Source organism: Lissotriton helveticus, chromosome 11 (assembly GCF_964261635.1).
Source record: "Lissotriton helveticus chromosome 11, aLisHel1.1, whole genome shotgun sequence".
In the NCBI taxonomy this organism is placed as follows: Eukaryota; Metazoa; Chordata; class Amphibia; order Caudata; family Salamandridae; genus Lissotriton; species Lissotriton helveticus.
In genome coordinates this window covers 476,340,079-476,365,930 of record NC_136072.1, presented here as the reverse complement: position 1 = coordinate 476,365,930, position 25,852 = coordinate 476,340,079, and the positions used below count along the sequence as shown (strand labels likewise).

Here is a 25,852-nt window from a genome sequence, read left to right as displayed (position 1 = left end):
AATTGAGCTCCTCTCGATAGACTTTACTAAAGTAATTATGGAATGTTTGCTCAATCCTGCTACTGTCGCCAATAAGGGTCCCCATTTGTTCGTATATCACCTCAATCTATTCTATTTCTTACTTGCTCTATTTTAGCCTTCCAGGCCAGCAATTTGCTACAGCCTTCGCTATACTCGAAATGAGCCATCTGGCTGGCCTTCCATCTCTTCTTTACCCTATCTCGTAGTATAATTACTAAACTTGACTTAACCTGTGACACTTCCTGCAACCACCCTGTCCTGGCCACCTCTCTTGACCTTGGATTAGTTCATTTATCTTCTAGGGAGCTAACCTTTTCCTCCTGCATCGCCAGCTCCTTATAATAACTTCTTCTCTTCTCTGCAGCCAAAGCCCCAAGGCTGCCCCTTAGAAAAGCCTTGTAAGAATCCCACATCACTCCAGGGAAAGTGGACCCCCAATAATACACAAAAAATTCTTCTGTCTCTTCTCTGAGCAACTGAATAACTCCCACATCCTGCAATATCGTGCGATCGAGAGTCCATCTAGATTGAGTGCCCACCTTACTGATCTTTAATTTAAGCATCACTGCCGAATGGTCGGCAGATGAACTCCTACATGATCAATCTGCAGCACGTTGTCTTTAAACTTGCAGTCGATGAGGAAGTATCCTGGACAGATGTTTATACTCCTTATTGTAGAAAGTATAACCTTTTTGTCACCCGGCTTTTTGTCGCCATACATCATGCAGGCCTAGTTGTTCCATCATTTGTTTTATTAATCCAAGCATTTTAGGATTGACCTGTGCTCTACTGTGTGAAGACTTATCTAGAGCGGAATTGTACACTACATTAAAGCCTCCGGCCAGAATAATTGGATCTGAAGAGTTTAAAAGTTTGGACGAAAGTTCACCTAAAGGTTTCACTCCATCCTAGTTTGGACCATAGTAACCGGCCAACAAATAGGGCCGAGCTGAGATTTTTACTTTAGCAACTATCCATCTTCCAGCTTTATCTGATACAAAGGAGTCCAGGTTCGCTTGTAGCCCTAGTTTGATTAAAATTGCTACCCCTTTTGTCACAGCTAATTGAGCTGTGCATGCCACGTGGGCGATCCATTTTATTGACCTAATTAGATCTGTTGCTTCCTTCTCTGTTAGGTGTGTCTCTTGAGCAATTATAATTTGGGCTGGACAGTGTCGTGCCGTGGGAATGGCACTAGGACCCTGGGGCACAGGGTGGGGGACAGGGGACACCAGACACCACATCCGGTCAGGGGAGGGGACCAGGGACAGCAAGGAGCAGGACCTTAGGGTGAGAGGTCGTGGACACATCGCGCTGCAGGCATGTAAAGGAGCAACCAATAAAAGAAGCCATTGAATGATCCTACCGTTTCCTGTGTGTTCCTGGGGTCAGGGAACATGACATCTGGCGACGAAGGCGACGGCATCCATCTGCGTGCCCATCGACGAAAATAGCGATTTTACACCAGGAGCCCACCCTGGATCGCATCGTGCCCAGAAGAGAAGAGTGCAGCAAGTGCCCAACAAAGAAGCGCAGCGACGCGGGAGCCCACCCCGACCGCTGTGAGAGAAGACTGATTGTGCCGGTAAGCGCCGTGTAACAAAGCGCGAAGTTTAAAGAAATGCACGAGCTCTCGCGAGAGTCTCGGCGGCCATCTTGGAGTAAGGCGCGTGGGCCAATCAGCAAACAGCAAAGCGCGGGCAGCCATTTTAAAGTCAGGCAACACCACAATTGGCTGCGAAGTCTCGCGAGAGTCTCGGCGGCCATGTTGGAGTCAGGCGCGAGGGCCAATCAGCGAGCAGGAAAGCCCGGGCGGCCATTTTAAGGTCAAGAAAAGATCAAAAATAGAGGAAAGTGCCTATTTATAAAGGGAAAGAACAACAAAGCACAGGCAAAGACAAGGGGAAGAAAAGAAAACGAAACAAAGGAATAAAAAGGAAAATAAAGGACATTACTGGGCAAACAAAGGAAATAGAAGTAAATAAAGAGGAACAAAATAGAAAAAGAGCAAAAAGGAAAGAGAAGAAAGCAGGAACAAAAGGACATAAAAGAAGGAGGAACAAAGAAATGGCACACCCAAAACCAAGTGCGCAATACAGAAGGCCACTACCATTCAGCCTTTCTGAACCACAAACAGGAATCAGATGGGAAAAGTGGGTCAGACGATTTGAAAACTATGTGGAAGCTACTGATGTAACAACAGCAAAGATGAAAGGTTTATTTCTGAACCTAGTAGGAGATGAAGTGGAGGACCTACTGGTGACACTACCGAAAGAAGAGATTGCCACCTATGACAAACCAAAGAAATGCCTAACGGACAAATTTGATCCCAAGATAAATGTCGATTTCGAACGATACAGCTTTATGATCGCATTCCAACAAGCAGAAGAGTCTCTGGATGACTTCGCAACAAGGTTGCGGAAACTGGTAACTCATTGCGAATTGGACACATTCGACAACGAACAGGCAATAAGATTGCGCATCATCGAAGGCTGTCGTGACATCGAATTCCGCACAAGGATCCTAAAAGTACCGATCTCATTGGAAAACATTCTGGCGCTGGGAAGGGCTGAAGCCAGAGCGACAGCGCATGCAAAGGAAATGGAACGAGGTAAAGCAAGAGGCACAGAACAGATCCAGCGAATGACGAACAACAACCGCTCAGGAGGCTGGAGAAAAGAAAAGAGTGAACAGACGGCGAAAAAACAGCCGGAAGGAACCGGTTACAGGTGCGGACTTGAGTTCCCACACAGAGGCCCATGCCCGGCTTTTGGCCAGACCTGCAGAAAGTGTAATGGAAGAGATCACTATGTCAGTGTGTGCCAAGGGAGGCAGTTCAGAAACGACCGAGGAAGGCCAGGAAGAGCACGAATGCCAACAAACAAACACATCAGACATGTCGAGACAGGGGCAAGAAGCTCATCAATAGAGTCGGAAAAAGAGGAAGAAGAAGAAAAAACAGAACGATTGTATCTCATGACAGCAGAGTCAGAAACAGAAGAGGAAGATGAAGAAAGAATATGCCTGATAGACAAAAAGAAAATAAAGAAAACAGAGTCGGTGAACATAAAGGTGGGGCCACATGAAGCAGAATTTGTCCTGGACAGCGGTGCAACATGCAACATTATGTGCGTCACTGAATATGACAAGATGGAAATAAAGCCGATTGTAAGACCATCTCGGGTCAGAGTATTCACGTGGGGGCAAAAAGACCAGTGACAAACATGGGAAAATTCAAAGAAGAACTGACATACAAAGATCAAAGGACAACTGAAGAGATACATGTACTGAAAGGAGACATCCCGGCGCCATGCCCGCTGAGCAATGTCACGGCTCAAGTAATGGGTCTCATGGCAATGACATACAACATGTCAGAAAAGAAAAATATTCTGAGAGAATACCCCAAGTTACTACAAGGACTAGGAAAGTTGAAAGACCGACAAATCACGCTGCACATTGACGAGACAGTAAGGCCAGTCGCACAGCACCACAGAAGAGGGCCAATACATCTGCAGCCACAGGTAGAAGAAGAGCTGGAAGCACTACTAAAACAAGACATAATAGAACCAGCGGAAGGACCGACGCCCTGGGTGTCGCCCATTGTGTCTGTCCCAAAGAAAGACACATCCAAAATAAGAATATGTGTAGACATGAGGATACCGAACAAGGCCATTGAACGTGAACGACATCCTGGACCACACTTGGATGACATGATCAGCTGTCTTACAGGCACAAGGCGTTTTTCCAAACTGGACTTATGTAAAGGATACCACCAACTAGAACTGGATCCTCAGTCTCGATATATCACAACATTCTCCACCCACCTAGGTCTGTTTAGATACAAACGTCTGAGCTTTGGAATTTCATCGGCTGCAGAGATATTTCAAGAAACAATAAGACAGATAATAAGGCCAATAAAGAACAGCTTAAATTATAGCGATGACATTCTAGTATTTGGCAAGTCAGACGAAGAGCATGACAAAGCTCTAAGAGAAGTGTGCTCACACCTGGGGCAGTCTGGTTTGACACTGAATGAAGATAAATGCGAGCTAGGGCGAAATGAACTGGTTTTCTTCGGCCACATCTTCTCCAGAAAAGGAATGCGGCCGGATCATAGCAAGGTGGAAACATTCGAAAAAGCAAAAAACCAACGGATGTAGCGGTAGTAAGGTCATTTCTTGGTCTAGCAAGCTACTGCGCAAGGTACATCAAAGACTTTGCCACTGTAAGCGCACCACTAAGAGAGCTGACAAAACAAGGACAAAGTTTCTTGTGGACCGACGAATGCAGCAAAGCATTTGAAGAAATAAGACAGGCCGTAACAGCAGTGGATCATCTGGCCTATTTCGACCCAAGACTATGCACCGAGTTAACAGTAGACGCCAGCCCAGTGTGACTAGGAGCAATACTGGCGCAGCATCAACAAGGGAGGGACTCCCCAAGACAAATAGTGGCATACGGAAGCAAGAGCTTGTCGGAAGTTGAAAAAGGATACTCTCAACCAGAAAAAGAGAGCTTGGCTGTGGTGTGGGCCTGCGAACACTACCATATGTTCATCTACAGGGAAACCATTTACAATCATAACAGACCACCAGGCACTCACAACAATTTATGGAAATCCGAACGCAAAAATCCCGCCTAGGATAGAAAGATGGGGAATCAGGCTCATGGACTACAACTTCAAGATTATTCACAAGCCAGGAAAAGAGCACAACCCGGCTGACTATGTGTCGCGGCACCCTCTGCCACAAGCATCACAAGCAACAACGATGGCAGAAGAATACCTCAACTTTGCACTGAAGCTCAGTACACCAACAACAATTACATTGGAAGAACTTGAGTACGAGACAAAACGAGATCACACCATGCAGGAATCAATGAAGATCACCAAACAGCAAAGATGGAGACACGTGAACAGCAACAGTTATGTGGAAAAAGGGGTAGAAAAAGAAGAACTGTTAGCTTTCAAAAGGATAAGTGAAGAACTATCGGAGTGCGGGAATGGAATAATAATGAGAGGCACACGGATAGTGATGCCCAGGACACTGAGAAAAAGGACCGTGGAGCTGGCACATGAGTCACATAGAGGAATTGTAGCAACAAAAAAAATGTTGCGGGGAAAAAGTGTGGCTTCCGGGACTAGACAACATGGTGGAAGAAATGGTGATGCGCTGCTACATTTGTCAAATAACAGGACCGTCATCAAAACCAGAACCACTGCAAATGTCCCCACTACCGAAGACGGTGTGGACAGAGCTGGCAGCAGACTTCTATGGGCCTCTGGAAACAGGAAGTTACCTGTTAGTGATCATAGATGAATACTCAAGGTTCCCAATAGCGAGACCAGTAGACTCAACGTCAGCCAATGCGACACTGCCTGTGCTAGATGATGTATTCGCAGCGTGGGGCTCACCCCAGACACTAAAAACAGACAATGGCCCGCCATTCTCCGGCGAGGAATTCAAGAGGTTCATGGCATACCTGGGAGTAAACCACAGAAGAATAACGCCGCTGTGGCCACAGGCAAACGGCATGGCAGAACGGTTCATGGGAACCATCAAGAAGGCGATACAGAGGGCAAAACTGACACAAATATCAACTGGGCAGGCCCTATGTCAGGTACTAAGAGACTATTGCAACACCCCCCACAGCTCCACGGGGAAATGCCCTGCAGAACTGGTACTAGGGCGCTCAAGCAGAACGAGACTGCCACAAATAAAAGAGATGGAGCAAACAGAACAAAAAGACATAGCGACAAGAGACAAGGTACAGAAAGCGAAAATGAAAGCATATGCTGACCAGAGAAGACAAGCACAACAATAAAAGAAGGAGACACCGTGCTAGTGAAACAGAGACGAGTAAAAAAGTCGGACAGCGCTTTCGCAAAGGAACCTTTGAAGGTGACTGAAGTCAAGGGGCCTATGGTCACGGCATCAGCCAGCAGATATCACATCACGCGGAACAGCTCCCACTTCAGAGAACTGAAAAAAAAAGAAGAGACACCAAAGCAAGAAGAGAATGAAGACACATCACAAACATAATCACCAACTGAAGTCAGAGAACAACGACGAAGAAGAGAGTGCAAGAAGACAAAAAGACTGATTGGGGAGATGTAAAGGGACACAAGAGGTGGACACGTACATGTACGAGGGATAGAGATCTTTTCACATATATCCATCTCTCTATATATATATCTCTCTCTCTGTTTTGTTCACAACAAAGGGGAGATGTCGTGCCGTGGGAATGGCACTAGGACCCTGGGGCACAGGGTGAGGGACAGGGGACACCGGACACCACATCCGGTCAGGGGCGGGGACCAGGGACAGTAAGGAGCAGGACCTCAGGGACACAGCGCGCTGCAGGCATGTAAAGGAGCAACCAATAAAAGAAGCCATTGAATGATCCTACCGTTTCCTGTGTGTTCCTAGGGTCGGAGAACACGACAGACAGTCTTTAAGATACTGGAGTATTTTCGCCCTCCTTCCCCTAACCCCAAGACCATTTAAATTCCAAGACAACATTTTAATAATACCTTCCTTCCTCTCACCCATCATCAATGTGCACTAAGTGAATAATCTGCTTCTGAAACATTAAAAGACTCCAGAGGAACTATTTTTTCTTTTTTTCCCCACTGCTCCCCACCCTGTGCCCCGCCCCTCCCATGGGAAAGCCCTCCCAAAACTGCAAGGCCGAAGGCCATATGGGTTCCCCCTCGGAGCGAACGATCTTTAAAAGTATTCACCATCTGAGTAAGCCTGTCTTAAGTAAACAACTCTGGGGAGAGAGAAAAAAACATAGCTAGGAACATTTAATGTTAAATGATTTTGTATTTAATTTGTATTATATATATATTTTTTACTTTTATAAACTACTGTTAGTATTTTAATTGTTTTATTTCTCTCTAAGAGTACGTATTATACACATTTTTCCCCCTCCTTCCCCTTTCTTTCCCTTTCCTCTACTTGAAGGTCATTTATGAATTCATCTACCTTTTCACAGGAATGAAAAATGTGCATTTTGTTATCGAGCATTACTTTCAGGAAGGCTGGGAATCTAAGCTGGACCACTGCTCTAAACTTTTAGGTTGATCCATCCTCTTCCCTAACTCCCATTGCCTATTTGCGGTAGAGGTTGAAATATCTGAACTAAATTCATATTTGGCCCTGTCAACCTCTATTTTTTTAAGACTGAGAGCTTTTGATAATATCTTTTCTTTTAAGGAGAAGGTTAAAAAGTTAATCAAGATCTTCCTGGGCTTTAACCTGCTCGTATTTAGCCTGTACGGATCCCTATGTACACATTGTATGTCTCTCCCTATTTCCTCTTCGGATTCTTCAACCTGTAACTCTTTTTTAATCAGTCGCACTACAACGTTTTTTTTATCATCTCCTTCCCTGCCTTCTGGCACCTTCAACATTTTTGTGTTATTCCATCTCTCGACCGAGTTTGTGACTACCTTCTCTCTACGCTCTTTCACTTCGCCTTCCAGCACAGTTGTTCTATTCAGGATGTTGCCTCGGATGGTAATGTGTACCTTTTCCACTACACTCACACTTTACTGAATCTGAAGAATTTAAACATGCTCTTTTTCCTAGGATGTATATCTTTGATGAAAATTACTTTGTATGCCTTTGATGAAGACATTTTTTGCATTTTACTTTACTTGTATTTTCCTTTTTGTCAATGCATTTACTGATAGATTACTGTGCTCACGTTTTTATCGAGTCGTTCTTATATTGTACATTTTAAAATATTGTAAAGCTGTCGGCTGAAACAAATAAACTGTAAACAGTAAATAAGGAGTATGATGGTCAGCCTTTGGGAAATTAGATGAACCTGCACTCAAGCACTCGTTACCACCCAGAACCAAACAGAATGAGTTTCGATCAAGCAGTCAATAGCACACAAAGAATTTGCTATGAAACACCGAGCCAGAGGAAAACATATCTTTACTGCAACGCTGGCCATAAGAAAGTGGCACTGGGTTTTTTTTTTGCTTCTAGACTGGTGGAGAGTAAAATTCAAGACAGCTTTTTTGTTAACGTTTTAATCGATCAGTACTAACAGTAACTCCAAAAAAAAGCAGAGCTTGAAGAAAAATTGTTTTTCATCCCTAAATTGACCCAAATATGATTAGCAACGTGTTTCCATCACTTATTTACTCTTTCTATGTAAGGATATTTTTGAAGGTCCAAAACAGTCCGTGGGAAGCACCTGCAGTGCAGATTCCTAATCTCTTATATTCATCCCTGAGATGCCTTAGATATTTTGGTGGGGTGAGGCAGGGAATAAACTTTAGAAGGAAAACTTGAGACTAACCCAATGTGTTTTACATTTCCAACCTTTCAATTAGAGAAAAAAAATGGTACTTTATCTAAACTCTAAAGCGACTACAGCCATGTGCTTAAGCAAACAAACCTTGAACCTGACTACACTCCCTGAGGAAAGTGGTGGACAAGTAAGTCTTGAAGTGGTCCACTGTGGCACAGAGGACCATAACTGTCAATGACCACAGCCGTTCTGGACAAGGGAATCCTTCAACTGCATCGGCTCTACTGGTGGTGTTTGTTCTGTGGTCAGCAGACTTCATTTGAGGGAAATTGTCAGGATCAAGCATAAAGCATTCCATATCCTTATCCATACTCCTTCTTTCCTCACTTAGAGAACAAGCCACAGGAGATGGCAACAACACGGGCCCAGTAACCCACTCCTTTTACAGGGTGGTGCAATATCATTACATATCAACATCGATGTGTATACCGTTTTAAAAGGTCTTCAAATGGCAGCAAGCAGAGAGTCCAATGAGGCATTGTAGTAATGCGGCTGCAAACAGATGAACTGCTGTTATCTTCTTTATTTGTCATCCCCTCAGTATGAACCGAGTAAGCCAAGTGACATGTAGAAGACACAAAATGTTCTAAAACAAGGAATAAATACACAGAACCTATTATAACATTCTGATTCTTCATTTTTAAGAATCAGACAATTCCAATAAATGAAATAATAAATAGCACAATACTACACATCCTTTTTCTTTCATAACAAAAAATAAATAAATAATTAAGACACAAATATAATGATCAAACGTTTAGGTCTAAATGTTTCTAGCAAAAGTATTTACTACTCACAAATATAATCATCAAAACGTTTTGATCTAACAATATTTCTACCAAAAGTATTAACTTTAGTTTCAAGGAATTATTGTGAAACTTTGTCCAGACAATGTCCAGAAGAAGTTTCAGGTTGAGAAAGGCCCTCCGAAGGAACAACAAGTGGACTGTCAACAACAGAGGGACCATCCTCCCTCTGAACACACAAATCAAGCATGACATTGGAAGAAGAACACTCAGGGTGAATATTAATCCACCAATAGTTGCTCGAAGACACAAATTGTTTAGGATCATTGGGTGTGACCTCTTTTTTAACTAAAGATAAATGACTCATATGACGTACATTTCCATCACATAGCTTCACAGTGTTTCTCAGAAGTTTAACAATTTGAACCGGAGGACAAACCTGCTTTGACCCGTAGTAACCTTCTTGTTAGATTTGACACACACCCATTATCCAATAGACAAATGAACATCTTTGGTACCATGTCTTTTATCAAAGTACATCTTGTTTTTCCGCTGAGACTCTAAAATACAATTTTTTATTTTCCCAGCATCCCAGATTACTTGTTTGCTCCTGTCCATCCATCCAGGATTGACCTTAGAATGCGGAACACAACCGCTCATAATACCAAAGGGAGTCTCGCCAATAGAATCATGACTAGAGTGACTCTGTAAGTCCAAAGCATTTTCATAAGTTCATGCTCTAAATTTTTCTTATCGTGGATGGCCAATTGCAAAACACCCTTGATGACTCGGGTGACCCTCTCAACAGTACCATTGCCCCTTAGGGTGGTAAAGTGCAGAAAATGTGTGTGAAATGCCAGCAATATCCAGACATTGTTTCATCTTAACTGACTTAAATTGTACACCATTGTCAGTGAGAATGTTTTTAGGAAAACTTTCACTATAAAAACTGCCTAAAAAGTCAATGACACATGTAGTATTAGCTTTGTCAACAACTTTGAGTTCAAACCATTTAGAAAAAAGGTCAACAAGAATATATTTGGGGGAACCATCACTCCAAACAACGGGTCCCATAATATCTAAAGCTAGTTCATCCCACGGAAGACAGGGACAGCACAAGGAACTTAACGGGCGATTAAGAGTTTGTGTGATTTATCAGCACAATCACTACAGGATCTTACAAATCTTTCAGTTTCTAAGTCAATTTTAGGCCACCAATATAAAGATTTTAAAATGTTCTTCGTACGTGTGATGCCACTATGGCCTTTGTGGCAAAAGGCAATTATCTTGTTTCTAAGAGAGAAAGGTGGGACAATTTTGTCTCCTCTAACAATGAACATTCCATCAATGCCTAATTAATTTCTGCCCTCCCAAAAGGCTTTCATTTCACCAAGAAGTTTGGGTTTGACAGAACCCCACCCCTGTAGAATTTTCGTTTTGACCGATTTAAGGGTATTATCAATCTCTTCAGCCTGTTCCCATTCTGATTCTTGTAATCCTTTAGTTTCATCAGTGGAAAAAATGCTAGGAACACAAGTCATTCCAGGGATTGGCATCATTTTGTGGTAAAGATACCCTGCTAAGAAAATCTGCTGTTACATTTTTTTTTCCTGGAACATACTGCACATCATAAATTAAGTCTTGAGACACATGGAAAGTCTGGCTATTCTGGCTGATGCCCTAGAAAAACCATCTGAGGTAAGTAATTTTGTCAAAGGTTTATGATCGGTAGGTACCGTAAATCTCCTCCACCACAAAAATTTGCGGAAATGCTCCAAAGCAGACGCACCAGGATCTGCTTCTGCTAACAACCCCACAAACCCACACCTACGTTACTTTTGTTATACTTTGAGGCTCATGTTACTGTTGATCTTCTATCCTGCTGGATTATTACTAATTTCCAAGGATTCAACCTTTTGAGGATGCCGTTTCACTTTGCCTGTAAACTGCAATTTCTTTGAACATTTTTTGTTCTTTTTGAGAGTTTGCGGCATCGATGGAATTGACCAACGGTAAGGTAAAGCATTTTTTGTTTTTTAAACTTACCTGCCGTTCCAATGTTTTTCTCTATTCTCGAGTCCCCCATACTGTGTGTTCCCAAGCGTACTCGCGTGAAATCCCTTTATTCATGTCGAGCGCCAGCACACGCATGTTTCGTCTCCTTCTGAGAATTCTTCTGTGACGCTTTTTCTTCGAGTCAACGTTCCTGCGCAACAAAGTTTTATGCCGGGTCGTGCCAAGAGCCTTCCCACACCACATGAAATACGTTCCGCCATTTTAGGATTGCATCCATTCAACTTCAGTACTTGAAATCTTCAGCTTGTTGTATCGTCGCTTTGCCAACCACGTTTGCTCAGCTTTTACACCATCAATCTCGATCCACACATTTACCTGCATTTTAGAATATCACCGGACTGTGTGGCTTTTGTGTATGTTTGCAGCCGTAAGTACTGTTGTTATTTCTGCTGCTTTTATTAGCTGTTCTATTATTTACTTTACTTTGCTACAGCTGTAAATTCTTCAAGTAAAAAAAAAATATATATATATATATAAACATACATAAGGACATTCAATTTTTTTTTTAACATGCCTACAACGGAAGAGCCACCCGGAGCCTTTTCTTCCATTAACCTTAATTCTCCTTAAGAATTCTTATCTGATCCTGGTGAACCTAAAGTACAATGGTTGCAATGGAAAGAGTATTTTTTAAATTATGTTGCTAATTTAGAAGATTCCAGATTACAATCAACTCCAAAAACGTGACAGAGCTGGTCATTTCGATGTTTTTAAAATTGCTTTATTGGACTTGGACGAACATTTTTCACCCACCGTGTGTGAAGCAGACATATTTTTTTCCGGTTTCCAGTGTAAACAAGAGAAACACAAATCTATTGATGATTATGTTTCCGCACTTAAGAAGTTAGCGATTACCTGCAATTTTAGCATTCTACATGATAACCTCATTCGAGACCAAGTCATAATGTATACTAAAAACAAGTCGATCCAAGACAGACTATGGGTTGATGGTGATTCTAGTCTTGAAGATATTTTAACTATGGTTAAAAAAGCAGAACTGTCTGATCGTTGTGCAAAAGTATCACTAGGCAGTACTAAGGTTGATGGTAATGAATCTGTGAATAAGATTTCTGATGGTAAAAATAAATTTGTTCCCAATACCTCCCACATTAGTAAAAAGAAACTTTAGGAAACCTGAACGCAACACTAATTACAAAAATCCTTATCTTGCGTGTTACAGGTGCAGAAGCCCATCTCATTCTGCAAACTTTGACAAATGTCCAGCTAGATTTGTTAAGTACTAAGAATGTTTATTAGCGGGGTACGACTACTGCACGCCAATCCGCTGGCCAGAGTAGTTGTGAATAATCACAAGTCTGTTGACTTTCCCCTTGGTAGAGACACGAGGCAGGGATGCCCCTTGTCCCCGCTTCTGTTTGCTCTCGCCCTAGAGCCCTTGGCGGCGTGGGTTAGGTGGGACCGTTCGATACGAGGCCTGCGATGGACGTTGGACTGGGAGGACAAGATTTTGTTATATGCTGACAATATCCTGCTTTACCTTACCAATCCTAGGGGATCCCGGGTTTGTTTTCTGTACGTGCTAGCTATATTTGGGAGATTTTCCGGTTTCGCAATAAACTGGACGAAATCAGTGCTCTTCATCCTTAGGGGCGACACGCCGGTAATACCGCAGGCCGGCCCAATACAAATTGAGCCGACGGGGTTTAGATACCTCGGTATCTATGTCACGCTCGATGCGGAATTAAGATATTCCAGTAATTTGAGTCCCCCTTTGACTTGTCTTCGGAGGGATGTGGAGCACTGGAAAGTTCTCCCGCTCTCCCTTCTGGGCAGAGCGGGGCTTTTCAAGATGATGGCCCTTCCCCGATTCTTATACGCACTCCAGAACACAATGGACCTGGCGCCGGTGTCCTATTTCAGGGACATTGAGGCCCTCCAGAGACAGCTTCTCTGGGATGGTAGACCTTGAATAGCATTCACTAAACTCACTCTCCCCTGGTATGACGGGGGGATAGGATTGCCGGACCTGCGAAAATACTACTGGGCCTCCCAACTGGCGGCAGTGAATCATGTTGTTTATGGGCCCTCCAGGGACACGGGATATGCTATGGACCGCTGGCAGGTGCCAGGGAGTGATTTTACCAGGGTATTATATGCCGGACTTTGCCAGCTTCCCCTGGCAGGACCAACGGCACATGCCGTGCACGTGTGGCACGAGGCTAACAGACATCTCGGTTGGGACGGGAAGCTCACACTTGCCACCCCCTTATGGAACTCAGAGAAGCTTGAAAGTTTGTGGAAGTCCAGGGGCTTCGACAAATGGGACCTTATAGGGATCACACAGATTAAAGACGTATGGGGGAAAGACACAGTGTACACATTTAATTCTCTCAAGCAGCAATACAGACTTCACGATAGTAAGCACTACCATTACCTCCAGATGAGACATGCTCTACTTACAAATATCCCTAGGGACACCAGACTTCCCGTCGCGTCCCCTCTTGAAGACCAGGTATTGGACGGGCACCTCCCGGAAACGACTGGCTCTTTAATACACAGCTTTCCAAACTTTTCATGTTGGTGACACGCCTTTTAGACAAATTTCATCTTGCGACACGGTAATGTGAGCGAGTGCAGAGAGTGAGCCTGAACCACCTAAGGGGTCGGGGTTTCCACCTCCGAGAAAAATCTGAAAAAATAGTGGGCAAATGGTGCATTTTCAAGCAAATTTGAGAAAGCAGGAAGGTTATTTATTTTATTTATTTATAATTATATTTGTTAAGCGCGCAGCTACCCGGAGGTTTCCCGGCGCTAAGGCAAACTGAACGGTATAAAGGGTGGGAGGAGCATCAAACCATAGAATTAGGTATTGAAAAGCCAAGTTTTAATTCCCTTACGGAATGTCAGAAAGCACAATTCAGAACGCAGAAATTGGGGTAGAGAATTCCATAAGGAGGGGGCCAGCAGGGAAAACGAACGTCCTCCCATTTTGGCTCTGTTGATACGCGGAATCTTAAACTTATTCTGCGTGGAGGATCTAAGTGTACGGGGGGAATATGTTGCTGCACCAGAGCAGAGAGATAGTGAGGGGCTCTACCAGTCATGATCTTGTGCATGTAGCAAAGTGCTTTGAAATTAACTCTGTTCTCGATTCGCAACCAGTGCAAATTCCGCATATGGTGAATGACCGAGGATCTGGCAGGAAGGTGACAGATAAGGCGAACTGCCATATTCTGTACCACCCGATACTTCCTGGTTACCTCCTTGGCGGCACCCAAGAGAAGGATGTTCCCATAGTCCAGGCGTGAGATGACAAGAGCCTGGACTACGGTCCTCAGGGTGTCCGCAGGCAGCATCCACGTGATTTTTCTCAGCCACCTGATGATGGTGGTACAGGTGGCGGAGACTTTCACCGCGTGTTGTTTGAAAGTAAGTTGGTTGTCGAAGAGAACTCCAAGATTGCGAGCAGACACTGATGGAATGGGTAGAGGACCCATCTCCGGTGGCCAATGGTGTGGGCCCCAGAGCGAAGTGTCTGGGCCAAAGAGGAGCAGTTCTGTTTTGTCCCCGTTTAATTTTAATTTGTGCTTCAGCATCCAATCCGATATATGTTTCAGCCCGGATTGAAGAGAGGAGGAGGGGAGGTTTTTATTGATGGAAAGTGAATAGATGACTTGAGTGTCATCAGCGTAGGAATAAATTGTGAGGCCAGCCTGTTCCGCCAAAAAAGCAAGAGGCCTCACATACAGGTTAAAGAAAAGGGGACTAAGAATAGACCCTTGGGGAACACCGTGAGTGGAGGGGAGAATGGATGAGACAGATGTGGAAGAGAAAACTTGGAACGTGCGATCAGAAAGGAAATTAGCAATCCAGGCCAGGGCGGACCCACCGACACCAACAGCCTCCAGGGTGGACAGTAAGATGGAATGGGAGACGGTGTCGAATGCGGCACTCAAGTCAAGCAAGATGAGTGCCACCGTCTCACCATTATCCACTTGGCGTCTGATGGTCTCTGACACGCCAAGGAGAGTGGTTTCAGTGGAGAAGCCAGCCCTGAACCCGGATTGAGAACCATGAAGAAGATTAGAAGATTCAACAAAGGAATTAAGCAAGGAATTAACGTGTTTCTCCAGAATCTTGGAAAAACATGAAAGCAAAGAAATAGGGCGAAAGTTGGAAGGGTTGTTGGGGTCAGCGTTGGCCTTTTTTAATAATGGGACCACCATTGCGTGCTTCCATTCATTTGGGACAGTCGCTTCTGTTAGCGAAGCGTTCAAGACATCCAAGATAATGTGGAGTAGGGCTGGGTCCAGAGAACTCAGAACTTGAGGGGGCATAGGGTCCAGGGGGGAACCAGATTTGATGTATTGGAGATACTTTTTTAGAAGCGCGGGGGAAATAGGATCCCAAGCGTGAAGTGGGGAGGTGGTGAACCAAGCGCAGGGAATAGTAACAGGGGGAGAGTTGTGTAAATCTTGAACAGAGTGAGTGGAAACAGCGGGAGTAGAATTAAAAATGGCGTAGATCTTATCAATTTTTTCGAGAAAAAAGTTGGCTAAGGCATTACACTGGGCAGTGTCTAGACAAGGATCCTTGGGTACAGAGGATGCACCAGAGAGCTCCTTGACTATTTTAAACAGGGCCTTAGGCCTATTTTGAGCTGTAAGTATAGTGCTGTTAGCAAAATTAGCTCTGGCGGTATCACAGGCCGCATGATAAGTTTTAAGGGCGGACTTGTATTTTACTTTGTGAGCAAGGTTATAATTGGAACGCCATATCCTTTCCAATTTTTTGCAGTTGGATTTTTCTAGGCGGAGAGAGTCGTTAAACCAGGGTGCCGGGGGGTGATGAACTTGAGATTTATTTTTTTGGGTAGGGAGACAGGAGTCCAACGCGGTAGTTAACCATGATCTAACAGCAGGTAGCTCTTTAATAGTCATATTGGAAACCGTGGGTATAGAATTGGCGAGAAGAGAATTTAATTTATTTAAATCTAGACGTTTCCAGTTCCTGCTGGCTTTGTGAGGGAGGTTAATAAAGCAATTGTGAATCTTTTCTATCAAAGACAGTGACTGGCAAAACTGGGTGTAAGCAAGGTTAGGTTTGGGCCTGAAACAAAAATATAATCATGCGCACATTGACACATGCCCCAGTTATTTATGGCACAAAAACAAAATCGCCACCTCAGTTCAGACCCAGCTATATGACAATGAATTTACACTGGAAGAGTAAGCAGTAAACACAGAGCTGGAATCTCAACCAATTTTGAAAGTCATGAATATAAACAAAGAATTTACTAAAAAGCAAAAAAAACAAAAAAACACAGCTTGCTTGAAACGTGACTTACGGAATGTACAAACAACCAGAAGTGGAGGGTCGGAAAAATACCTACAGAACTTTCTTGCTATTTGACATGCAGAGCGAAGGGAGCGCACCTGCATGCACAAGAAGCTGGACTGTACCTGCCAGGAGGAGTGGCATGATCCAAGAAAGACCCAGCTGACATGATGGAATATCATGAGGACAGCTCAAGGAATTGAGACAGCCCAGGACCAAGAAGACCACCCTAGTCCGGCTGCATCAACTCTTGAAAACTCCACCCTTGTTCTTTTTTTGTCTGAATTAGGGAAAGGATCATTATTTTTGTCTAAATTAGGGAAGGGATCATTATTTTACTAAGTACAGAAGCCAAACTGAGCCAGCTTGCTTTTGTGACTACATGAGTCACATTAATGGGAAAGTATCTTCTGAAATTTGGAGTAGCCTGGTCAGACAACGGTAGCAGCAGTTCAAGCCCCCTGAAACAGAAAGCGCACAGCCGTCCAGGTTCTGCTCACTATACTACAGCATATGCAGCTTTTGTGCGAGAGAAAGAGAGACAGACACACACCCACCCAGGATGTAGCTACTATAGGTGCAGCAAGTGCAGGGACACCATTGACCCCTGATAACTGCTGTATTTCTCTTAATCAACAGCAGTCAAAGGGTCCATTTTCCTTGGTTGCATCAGGTCCGTGGCATCGCTGCTACACATAGGTAGTAACAGTACAAACATCCCTGACACACAGCAGTGATGGATGCAGTGTCGGTTTATTCGAAATAGTTTTAAGTCGTTTCAGTTTGTGGCTCCAAAGATTCACAGGCTATCTTGTAAAATATTTTGGCTGACAGCCAGATGCCCAGAGGCCTGGTCTCTGTTCAATGACTTTAAAACTGTGGGGCGCCCTACAGGAAGGTGCAGATGGGTGTCAAGGGTGGGTGCGAATCTGGCAGAGAAGACCACGTAGCTTGTCTCAGATGGGCACAGAAAATGTGCATCATTTTGGTAAAGTGTAATGTCATATTATAAACGTAGACAACGTGTCATGGAGCAGAAATTAACAACTTTTTTGTCACTCATGCCCTGCTGGGAGTAGGTGTCAAGGAAAGGATTCCAGATTACCTCTAAACCCCCACCGCCTTTGTTCAGATTAAGGATCATAGTGTGACTATGGTAAAATGTTACCCGAGCGCCTGTTGGTAATAATGTATTAAATTATGCTTTAAAAAAAGATAACTGAACTTAACCTCAGTGTCCGAAATATTAAAAAATTCACAGTTTCTAAGTGGCCCCATGTCTGGTGCAACAAAGTAAGTTACTCCTGGTATTTTAGTAAACCGCTTATTGCATTTTGTGTTTAGATTTGTAAATATGGACTCAAAAATCCCAGCAAGCATCGTGCTTTTGGTTGGACTGGCTAAATGTGGCACTCAGTTGCTGGTTGCGCCCCTCCCCTCTCATCCCGTTCATACTCAATTTTATCCCTCCTGGGTTCCGCCCAAACTGTATGAACTGTGCTTGCTGTACAGCGCTCCAAAGCCCCTGCAGCATGTTCAGCGCTATTTAAAAAGAACTCTCTAAACACGTGAAAACAATTACCAAATATGTAAAATAAAGCACGTACAGCCACAGCATTTTCCATGTTGCCCCATGAGGGTAAGTACACATCTTGCCATTGCCTGTCGTGCTTTAAACACCGGAAATGAACAGGTCACAACCGCCTTTAGTTGTAGCCAGACGTGCCAATGGCAAGGTTCGTTTGTGTGTAGATTTGAGAGAGTTAAACGACAATATTGTGGTGAACCAATTTCCTTTGCCTCGCATTGATGAAATGTCCATGCTAACCAGAGATGCCAAGTGTTTTTCCACATTAGACTTATCTAGTGCGTATCATCAGGTGGTCCTTAACAAAAAATCCAGCTTTCTGTACACAGTTTGGTTGTTACCAATTTAGACGCATGCCTTTTGGACTTGCGTCAGCAGCAGCCGTTTTTCAAAGGTTAATGTTTGAACTTTTTGGCAACATAAAGGAAGTCACCTTCTTTCAAGAAGGCATCTTAATCATGGGTAAATCACGACAACATCATGATGAGGTGCTTAGAAAAGTTTTATCTATTTTATCTTTGAAGGGTCTTACTGCTGAAATGAGCAAATGCAAGTTCGCTGAAAAAAAGCTACTTACCTAGGACATGACATTACTGACCAAGGAATTAAACCTAAACAAACATTAGTTAAAGCTATGAGTCAAGCTCCTCCACCATCTAATAAAGATGAACTACGCTCATTTTTAGGATTAGCAGAATTTTATTCGAAGTTTGTTGACAATTTTTCCGAAAGCCCTTACGAAATGCGTGCTAATCCATTGTGCATTGCACGCGTGGATTTGTATACCATCCTTGTTGCCAAAACTCCTGAAGTAATGAGGCTGCAAACAGATGAACTGCTGTTATCTTCTTTATTTGTGACAACCCCTCAGTATGAACCGAGTAAGCCAAGTGACATGTAGAAGAGATTAAACATTCTAAAACAGGAATAAATACACAGAACCTATTATAACATTCTGATTCTTAATAATCAGACAATTCTAATAAATGAAATGAAAAATAGCACAATACTACAGTCCTCTATATCTATGGTTAAAATCACCTTGCACTCCCCGGCATAGACCCACTATTACCCCTTATATCAACAGCAGCAGAGAATTACAAAGGCTGGATCTGGACCTGGGGGACTCAATTAGCAGAGCTCAACAATGGCAAAGCACCATAACTCATGGGTGTAGCCATTTGGTCCCGAAATAAGTGAGCGTCTAGACTACTGAGAGACACTTTCCATTTAGGCTTGATAGCGGGATAAACATTTAGTGCTGCCAAGAGTAGTCATTTGGGAGGATTATAGTTATGAGAGAGTACATTTGTTTGCAGGTGTAAAACTTAGGCATTGGACTTAAATCATGGTTGTGTATTGACAGGGCAATTATGGAATATAAGGTGAAGTCTGCAGTGGGTATTATTTGAGTGGAAGATTGCGGCAGCTTTGTAGGGCTGTGCTAAAAGAAAGCAGTAAGTAAAATCACGAAATACCACCCAGCACATGCTTTATATTAGGGGTAGAAGGATTGGAAGGCCGAATGGCTATGGCGACAATCGTGAAGAATAGACTGGTGGGAAAGGACGGAAAAGGAGAGCAGAGACAGATTGGAATGAATGGAAAGTAAAACAGAATAATTACTAGCACTAGGACAGTAATAACGAACAAACAGAAGTGACAGTAGGGGATTGGTCATATGGGGAAGGGATAGGAGCAAGCAGGTCACAGCTGAGCTGGTGGAAAGTGAGATGTGGAGGGTAATTTAAGTTGCTTCCTGTTCATGCTTGAGGTCTCCCATTTAGTCTTCGAATCGAAAAGACTTTTTCGGTATGTTAAAATGAATATCCATAAAAGCAATCACAATAAAACGATCACACATAACTTAGGTTAAACAATAAGATAAAAAACAGCAGCAATTACAACTCATTATGATCAAAGATGTCGCTAACAGAGACACATATTTAAAATTACTACAAGGCTGCCAACCTATTTCTGTAGGGATCATTACAGCATCAAGAAACAATACTTTAGCGTATATATTTTAATTGCTTTTGAGATAAAAAAGCGTGACACTAAGGCAGACCCTGGGGTCATTCAGTTCAAGCACATTTTTCTAGGCAATGTTATGCAATCTAATAGCTTGTGTAAGCAACAGTGGTTTTAAATATTAACACCTAACCCGGGAATAAAAAACACAGAATAGCATAAAGTGCATAGTGCTTTGTTTGCTCTGGCTGCCACAAGGACATAGCATGTTTTCATATGGGGAAAAGTTACTAAATGGTGGATAATCCCTAGTCTAAATCGTGTTACTAAAAACATTGGGATAGAATAAACATCTGTTATTCAGCGTCAAGATACCGCATTAGGGATGAACGTGTGCTGTACAAATACACATCTTAGGTTAATATGGATGGAATTAATGTAACTTAGCCAGGGAATGCACAATGCTTTCTCCAGAGACAAGCCATCTTCTATAATATATTTAGTAAAACAGGTTACTTCTTTGGTCCAAATAGCATGCCAGATCAACAAAGGGCGGAGTGTGCTAATATCAACTAGGTCCTGCAGCCAAACCTTGCTTTGTACTATCTCTGTAGAGTCGGACATAGGGAGTCACAACAGTTATTTGAGGAAACTATTTTCCTCAGTCTGGATTGCCTTGCTCTTATTGTGGCCCCATAACCCCGCCCCATATGTGGCAATAGCTGATACCCTAGCCTTATATATAGCAAGTCTATCTTCTATGGGTCAATTGCCTAATTTTGCTGATGTTAAAATTCCATGAACACTCCTACTCACCTTACTCCTAGCTTAGTAAATTGTGTGTGACTATGAGCCATTTCGTGCCAAGGTAATACCCAGATAGTAAAAGGTGTCGATTGTAGCTACAGGGGTATTATCCGTAAGAAAAAGATCGGCACTTCTTTTGCTTGGCTCCACAAATCATAGTGTAGGTTTTGTTCTCGTTGACCACCAATTTTCTTGCAGTTATGAATTTGCCAAAAGTATTCATTAGGCATTGTAGGCCTACCATGGTCCTGGCCAGCAAGACTGCACCATCCATGTACAGTAGGACTGGTACTGGACTCCAAGCAACTTAGGGGGCATCTGCATTTATAGCTTTTAAGGCATTGTCCACCCCATTGATAAACAAGGAAAACAGCAAGTGGGTGAGGACACAGCCCTGTCTTATACCTCTCTCAACCTTGGAATTATTGGTACATTCGCCCTGTGGGCCAAAGCAAACAGTACTCGAACATTTCTCATAAAGTATAGCAAGAAAATTAATAATCGGCCTTGGGGCACCAATGGAGAGCAGGGTTGACCATAGAAAGGTATGGCCAAATAAGTAAAAAGCACTACTCAGATTGCAAAATAGAGATACAATGTTTACCTGGAGACTGCCTCCTAATGCCCTCTTAGATTAGGCTTTTAGAGAGGAAATACGGGTGATATCTCGGAGTTTTTTTTTACCTAAACACTGGAATAGTCATGTCACAGGCCTCCTTGAGGGAGGCATTTAAAGTGGTCATCAGGGGCAAGTGCATTGCACGTCAGGCTGGGGTGTTGCGGTCGATTAGATCCACTTTAGCTTTATTGGAGGCCTGCATCAGGGAGCTAGAGACACAATTCTACACTAAGGAGGACCCTGGCTTGCTAGCTCAACTAAAGACAGAACTGCTGGAATTTGAGGAAGCGACGCAGCGCGAGGTTACGTTTTTGGGCAAATACATGCAGGCTTGACGCTACGGGGAAGGGGATAGACCAGGTAAAACACTCGCCAACATGCTCTGCGCTCCGCATACTGCCACATTTGTAACTGAGGTAAAAGGGTAACACCAGACGCTGACCAGAGACCCCCTAAAATTCTAGACAGATTTACAGTTTTATACGGACTCCACTCACTCCAAGATACCCGATTCTCTACAAGCTTTTCTGGAATCCCTGGAGCTCTTGGGGTTGGGTAGGGGGCATAGATATTAGCTGGATACCCCATTCACTGTTGAGGATGTGACTCAAGTAATAGGTGGACTTAAATCAGATAAAGCACCTGGGTCAGACGGTCTCACTACAACATTTTATAAAACCGAAGCGACAGAGCTGGCCTGCACCGTATTGCAGTATTTGAAGAGGCACAGACCTCTGGTGTCCTTCCACCCTCAATGCGTGAAGCCATTATTATAACTTTGCTTAAGCCCGGGACACCAACTGATGAGGTGGACTCATATAGACTGCGCTCTCTGATCAATGTGGACGTCAACATTCTGGCAAAACTACTTGCACAAAGATTGCAACCCCAGCTCCCACTAATCTCACGGCCTGATCAGTCAAACTTCATTCCCGAATGCTCAACAGCACATAACCTACATACTTTTTTCACTGTAGTACACTATTAACATCTTGACACACAGACAGTAGCCATATTTTTGGACGCCACCAAAGCGTTTGATTTCTTAGAATGGACCTATCAGTTTACCGTCTTGTCGAGAATGGGTTTCAGCCCCCTCTTCCTGGGTCTTATATGCCTGTTGTACACTGCGCCATCTGCCTGAATCAGGTTAAACGGCATGTTGTCGGATCCGTTTCCAATTAAACGTGGGACGAGGCAGGGTTGCCCCGTCTCCTCTTCTCTTTGCTATAGTGATGGAGCCATTAGAGGCACAAATCAGGCAGCACCATGCCGAGAGAGGGTTGGGCTTCAGCAGGCGGGAACTATTAATTTCACTCTACTCAGATGATATCACACTGTATATACCTGATCCTGCTAGGAATACTGCGCCGATTCTGACTACCCACTACAGTGGGCTAATGGCCCAGTAAAATATTTAGGAATATGACTAAGTAGGGATGGCAGGAACTCTGGGCCCTGAACTTCGGGCATGCAGTCGCGTGGTTTAAAGACAAGATTAACCCTTGGGCTAAGCTGCCTCTGTCCCTGGCTGGTAGGGTAGCAGTTGCCAAAATGGTAGTTCTGCCAAAATTCCTATACTTATTTGTTAACATTCAGATTTTCCTCACTCAGGCATTTTTTGGCAAACTCCGCGCTCTACTAATTTCCTTGGTCTGGGCGGGCAGACAGGCTCAGTGTCTTGGGAACTCGCTGCCATTAACACTGGGGGGACTAGGCGCGCCTGATTTTCAGTTAAACGCCTACTGTGCTCAAGCACAATTTCTACTTTTTTGGCTGCATCCGACCCCATTCCAGCCACACATTGCGGTGGAGATGGATATTGCAGCGCCAACTCCCCTTCAGGTGGAAGTATAGAAGCCACACAGACGGCCACGCAATGGTATGGACACAGTTGAGACCCTGAGGTGGGCGTGGGGAAAACTCCGAAATAGAGCCAAATTGGCGATCCTTTATGCCCCGTCCATCCTGCTGGCACATTATCCCATGATCCCTGCCATGGCTGAGGAGGCTAATGGAATTCAGGCTAGGAAGCTAGGTTTGAGCACATTGCTGACAAATATCCAGCAGATAAATTCTTAGCGCAAATTGGCTCAGTCGAGGGAAGGCCAAAGAATTTCTCTGAGCTTTTCTTCTACTATAAACTCAGGGCATCCTGCAAGCAAATACACAAGACATTTCCTACCCCTCCACTCATACTACAGGCACTCGAAAATGTCATTCAAACAGCATCCCCGTGGAAACTCATAACTAGACTTTATAGTTAGATGCAGAACACTGCCCCCATAACCACGTCTAAAGCGTTCCTAGGCATGGAATTCAGAACTGCCTGCCCCACTGACAGAGGAACAGTGGTCCTACTGTTGCGATCAATTGACAGTTCTTTCCCCCCAACATCAAAATGGGAATAAAGGCAGATGAGGGATGTTGGAGATGCGGTCATGCTCCGTCAGATTTCATGCATCTAGCATGGAAATGTCCCCCGCTGGTGTCATTTTGGACATCGATTTTTGCCACGATTAACGGGATAAGGCACATCAGTGGAACCAGAGCAACGCATAGGCCTGTTGGGGATGGGAGGGACACACCAGTGGAAACCTACAAATTGCATGCTACGCTTATGATTTTCGCCAAGTACAGAGTGGCCATACATTGGGGTAGAAGGGGATTCCAAAGACTGAGGATTGGCAGTGAGCTGTATTATTTTGCCACACAGAGCTCACCACATTCTGGGAGTTGGTGCCGCCCTCATCTAAACCAAGAGATATATGGGACCCCGTTTTGATGTGGGAAAACTCATAGGGCGAGAGGGAGGGGGTCACTACAGGAACTCAGACTACACCTAATGAGTGATCTTGGTATTTTTTTCAGGAAATAATACCTCAGGGGCCAGGGCGTCTGGTGTCTATTCGAGATGGGCCAATCGTTTTGTAATATTGATCGTAGCTTTACATTAGCTTGGTGGCCCAACATGTCACGACATCCCAGATCCGAGTTTGTTGCAACAAAACACAGATAAAGAAATGTTATTCGCTGTTTCGACCATGCCATGGGATGTTTTTTATCTGCTGAGAATTGTAATGTTATGTATCATAATGCTGAGTACATGTATACTCATAATATTCAACGGACTGTTTCACTTTAAATGTTTGTTGAATAAAATTCCAATAAAAAAGGCTCATCTGCCCCCTTATTCTAGCCCCCTCCCTTGTAGCAAGTAACCTAAAAATTTCAGTAAAGTGGGAAACCCAGGTATCACGTGCGACATGTGATAGCAGCTCAGGGTACAGGGTAAGAGTCGCTCTTTAAAAAGCGAGAATTGAAAGTATCCCAGAAGAGTTCATTACCTTTATCAGCAACCTGAGTTAAGTTATACCAGGCCTCCTCTTGTAGCTCTTTTTGCCTAACGAAGAGGGCTTTAAAAAATGAAATATAAGGGATTTAATCAACTTAGAGTCTCTTGGTTGACAAAGAGCCAGTTTCAGTTCAAGGGAGGCGATGGCACAAGTATGATTAAACCAGCCACGCGGTTGGCTATGGTCGAGTTACTCAGGCAAGTCAGGAGGTCATTAGTTATATTAGTTACACTAATGAGACTGGTTAATAACTGGTCAGGAGCCACTTCATCCTCTAGGCAGTAAAGGATATATGTAGGACCCTTAGGAATAAAAAATATAATGTATGATTTTGGTTGGGTCAACTCTCGCCTACTTAATACAGAAGCCATTTAGGTCTTATAGGAATGATGTTAGTAATAAGATATGGCCCAATATTGCTTAGTTTCTCCCAAAAGAAGATCATCAATACAATTATGGTCACTTAGATCCGGCATGATGACCCTGGGGGTAGAGCACCATTTACTTGCACTAGTTGACATTAGTATGTGGTCAATAGTCGAGGCATTTCTTCCTAAAGGTTGGTATCTGTTTACCATTATTATCACAGGCACATTCTAATAGGTGCAGGTCCAGCTTGGTTATCATGATGTTCAATAAACCCCCATAGTCATTATGTGGCAAATGCGAATAATCTGACCCAGCCTGATCAGTGTACCCACAGACTCGTGTAGCAGACAAAGGGCAGGGTTGGATGTTGAAGTCACCAGCCCAAATAAATAGAAAACTATTGGGGATAGAGGGAAGTAATTTATCTAAACCACCATCAAGAGCAGCAATGGCCTTACCACGGGTTGAGTCAAAATTTTTATTCTAAAAGTTTACTAATAGCACACCCAGACCTCCTTTATATGTTAACCATAGTTTTAGTGAATGAGGACCTACATTTTTTCGTAATTAATTTTTATTGGGAGTTTGATATAAGAACCAAAAGCCCGCCTTTACCCCGACCAGATGGCAAAAGATTAGCCGCGAGCCAGTATGATGAAAAGCCCACGAA

The 25,852-nt window shown here is 43.6% G+C and overlaps 1 long non-coding RNA gene across 2 annotated transcripts in view; it reads right to left on the bottom strand.

The window, feature by feature from the left end:
* Positions 1-8,149: 8,149 nt before the first annotated feature.
* The window catches only part of LOC144791394 (uncharacterized), a 107,190-nt gene continuing 89,487 nt past the window's right edge, over positions 8,150-25,852 (bottom strand). For both annotated transcript variants that reach the window (XR_013602376.1, XR_013602377.1), the window contains exon 3: positions 8,150-8,938. This is a non-coding gene — a long non-coding RNA (uncharacterized LOC144791394). The remainder of the gene's footprint in view (positions 8,939-25,852) is intronic.